Source organism: Schistocerca cancellata, unplaced genomic scaffold (genome assembly GCF_023864275.1).
Source record: "Schistocerca cancellata isolate TAMUIC-IGC-003103 unplaced genomic scaffold, iqSchCanc2.1 HiC_scaffold_925, whole genome shotgun sequence".
Classification (NCBI taxonomy): Eukaryota; Metazoa; Arthropoda; class Insecta; order Orthoptera; family Acrididae; genus Schistocerca; species Schistocerca cancellata.
Window position 1 is genome coordinate 140,001 of NW_026046933.1, and position 3,962 is coordinate 143,962.

Below are 3,962 nucleotides of genomic sequence, written 5' to 3' on the forward strand. Positions count from 1 at the left end.
TCGTGCGGCTAGAAGCCGCCTGTCCCTCTAAGAAGAAAAGTAATCGCTGACAGCACGAAGGATGTCACGCGACTAGTTAGCAGGCTAGAGTCTCGTTCGTTATCGGAATTAACCAGACAAATCGCTCCACCAACTAAGAACGGCCATGCACCACCACCCACCGAATCAAGAAAGAGCTATCAATCTGTCAATCCTTCCGGTGTCCGGGCCTGGTGAGGTTTCCCGTGTTGAGTCAAATTAAGCCGCAGGCTCCACTCCTGGTGGTGCCCTTCCGTCAATTCCTTTAAGTTTCAGCTTTGCAACCATACTTCCCCCGGAACCCAAAAGCTTTGGTTTCCCGGAGGCTGCCCGCCGAGTCATCGGAGGAACTGCGGCGGATCGCTGGCTGGCATCGTTTATGGTTAGAACTAGGGCGGTATCTGATCGCCTTCGAACCTCTAACTTTCGTTCTTGATTAATGAAAACATACTTGGCAAATGCTTTCGCTTCTGTTCGTCTTGCGACGATCCAAGAATTTCACCTCTAACGTCGCAATACGAATGCCCCCGCCTGTCCCTATTAATCATTACCTCGGGTTCCGAAAACCAACAAAATAGAACCGAGGTCCTATTCCATTATTCCATGCACACAGTATTCAGGCGGGCTTGCCTGCTTTAAGCACTCTAATTTGTTCAAAGTAAACGTGCCGGCCCACCCAGACACTCAATAAAGAGCACCTTGGTAGGATTTCAACGGGGTCCGCCTCGGGACGCACGAACACGCACGAGGCGGTCGCACGCCTTCGGCTCGCCCCACCGGCAGGACGTCCCACGATACATGCCAGTTAAACACCGACGGGCGGTGAACCAACAGCGTGGGACACAAATCCAACTACGAGCTTTTTAACCGCAACAACTTTAATATACGCTATTGGAGCTGGAATTACCGCGGCTGCTGGCACCAGACTTGCCCTCCAATAGATACTCGTTAAAGGATTTAAAGTGTACTCATTCCGATTACGGGGCCTCGGATGAGTCCCGTATCGTTATTTTTCGTCACTACCTCCCCGTGCCGGGAGTGGGTAATTTGCGCGCCTGCTGCCTTCCTTGGATGTGGTAGCCGTTTCTCAGGCTCCCTCTCCGGAATCGAACCCTGATTCCCCGTTACCCGTTACAACCATGGTAGGCGCAGAACCTACCATCGACAGTTGATAAGGCAGACATTTGAAAGATGCGTCGCCGGTACGAGGACCGTGCGATCAGCCCAAAGTTATTCAGAGTCACCAAGGCAAACGGACCGGACGAGCCGACCGATTGGTTTTGATCTAATAAAAGCGTCCCTTCCATCTCTGGTCGGGACTCTGTTTGCATGTATTAGCTCTAGAATTACCACAGTTATCCAAGTAACGTGGGTACGATCTAAGGAACCATAACTGATTTAATGAGCCATTCGCGGTTTCACCTTAATGCGGCTTGTACTGAGACATGCATGGCTTAATCTTTGAGACAAGCATATGACTACTGGCAGGATCAACCAGGGAGCTGCGTCAACTAGAGCTGAGCAGCCGGCCGCCCGGGAGTGTGTCCCAGGGGCCCGCGCGAACACGCAAGCGTCCGCTCAATTATTCTGCAAACAGGAGGAGGCTGAGCTCCCCTGCACAATACACCTCGAAACCCTCTCAGGTCCCGGCGGCGCGCAGCGCCGTCCTAAGTACTTGGTCGGGTTCGAGAGAGGCGCAATCGCCCGGAGTTAGGCGAGTAGACGCTTTAGGTGCGACCACCCGTGCTCCCAACTGAGCTTGCCGCTGCCGACAGAGGCCCGGGAGCGTGCTGTCGTGGCATTGCCGGCGGGAGACAACACGCGCCACCTACGGTGACCGGCAGCTCCAACGCCAGCGCCACAGAAGGGCAAAGGCCCCACGTGGGTGCCGAAGCGAACTCTCCCAGCACAGCGCACGTGCCAACACGTCTGCACAACTGCGATACAAACCACCAGCGAGAACCGCTGGGGCGACCGAGCAGCAGACGGCGTCGCGGCGCCGAGTGCCGGGCGGCGGCGCATCCTCAACGCACACAGTCCTCAATCGGACCAGCACACTGCAGATGTCCACCGCGCTTCGCACCGGGCCGGCGAGGACCCACTTTGGCTGCACGGCGCCGCGCGCAGGGTGCCCCGGCGCGCAGCTGCGCCGCCTGCCGCGTCCGTCGGCCGGCGCGCCTGCCACTGGGCGCCCCCACCAGCCGGCTGTAGCGCGTGCGCCCACGCACCGCGCGGCCAGCACGCCGGGCGGCCCCCCCTCACCGGCCGGGGACAGTCCCACCCACCCACAGCCGCGTATCGCTTCACACCCAGATTCACATTCACGTTCGTTGGTATGGTGGGGACCGCTTCGTAGCTGTACCGATCGTTGCCCTCACAGATGTACCTCCAGCAAGGACAACCGCACCACAACGGGTTACCAGTTGTTCATTTGCGTAACGTCACCAGTAAACGTACACGTCCATCCCCGTTTGCAAAGTCAACTATTATTGCATGCCTGCCTGTCAGGTGTCAAGACACACTACATCCGCTCACATCCACGCAACAAAATGTGCCCGACTAGAGGGCACGTGGAAGGTGCCCCCGTACGTATGCGATGTCCATTGCGCGACCAACTGTCAACCGGCCTCTGTAGCATGTCGCAGATGTGGAACGCGGGGCACCGTGCTATCACATTGTGTGAGAAGAGACTACTACGTCTGCATACACGCGCCACTACATGAACAGACGGCTCATGCTGATCGCCATCCACTGCGTCCATTACTCCCACACGTCTCTATGGCGTACCACACTGCAATGCAGCTGTTATGGGGAGATGACACGTAGCTGTGTACACAACATTCTGAGCGGGTTGCGGTTGGACAATACATTAATGTAACGTGTCATATGCCAATTACAGAGCAGGGTAAGGCACAACTTGGGTTAGGTTAAGGCACAACTTGGGTTAGGTTAAGGCACAACTTGGGTTAGGTTAAGGCACAACTTGGGTTAGGTTAAGGCACAACTTGGGTTAGGTTAAGGCACAACTTGGGTTAGGTTAAGGCACAACTTGGGTTAGGTTAAGGCACAACTTGGGTTAGGTTAAGGCACAACTTGGGTTAGGTTAAGGCACAACTTGGGTTAGGTTAAGGCACAACTTGGGTTAGGTTAAGGCACAACTTGGGTTAGGTTAAGGCACAACTTGGGTTAGGTTAAGGCACAACGTGGGTTAGGTTAAGGCACAACGTGGGTTAGGTTAAGGCACAACGTGGGTTAGGTTAAGGCACAATGTGGGTTAGGTTAAGGCACAATGTGGGTTAGGTTAAGGCACAATGTGGGGGTAGATTGCGGTACAAATTGCATTACATTGCGGTGCAAATTGCATTACATTGCGGTGCAAATTGAGTTACATTGCGGTGCAAATTGAGTTACATTGCGGTGCAAATTGAGTTACATTGCGGTGCAAATTGAGTTACATTGCGGTGCAAATTGAGTTACATTGCGGTGCAAATTGAGTTACATTGCGGTGCAAATTGAGTTACATTGCGGTGCAAATTGAGTTACATTGCGGTGCAAATTGCGTTACATTGCGGTGCAAATTGCGTTACATTGCGGTGCAAATTGCGTTACATTGCGGTGCAAATTGCGTTACATTGCGGTGCAAATTGCGTTACATTGCGGTGCAAATTGCGTTACATTGCGGTGCAAATTGCGTTACATTGCGGTGCAAATTGCGTTACATTGCGGTGCAAATTGCGTTACATTGCGGTGCAAATTGCGTTACATTGCGGTGCAAATTGCGTTACATTGCGGTGCAAATTGAGGTAGGTTAAGGTGCAACACAGGTTAGGTTAAGGTGCAACATAGGTTAGGTTAAGGTGCAAGATGGGTTAGGTTAAGGTGCAAGATGGGTTAGGTTAAGGTGCAAGATGGGTTAGGTTAAGGTGCAAGATGGGTTAGGTTAA

General features: G+C 53.5%; 1 non-coding gene across 1 annotated transcript in view; it reads right to left on the reverse strand.

The window, feature by feature from the left end:
• The window catches only part of LOC126149383 (small subunit ribosomal RNA), a 1,909-nt gene extending 390 nt beyond the window's left edge, over nucleotides 1–1,519 (reverse strand). The window contains exon 1 of the ribosomal RNA XR_007530834.1: nucleotides 1–1,519. This exon is cut by the window's left edge and continues 390 nt beyond it. This is a non-coding gene — a ribosomal RNA (small subunit ribosomal RNA).
• Nucleotides 1,520–3,962: the final 2,443 nt, after the last annotated feature.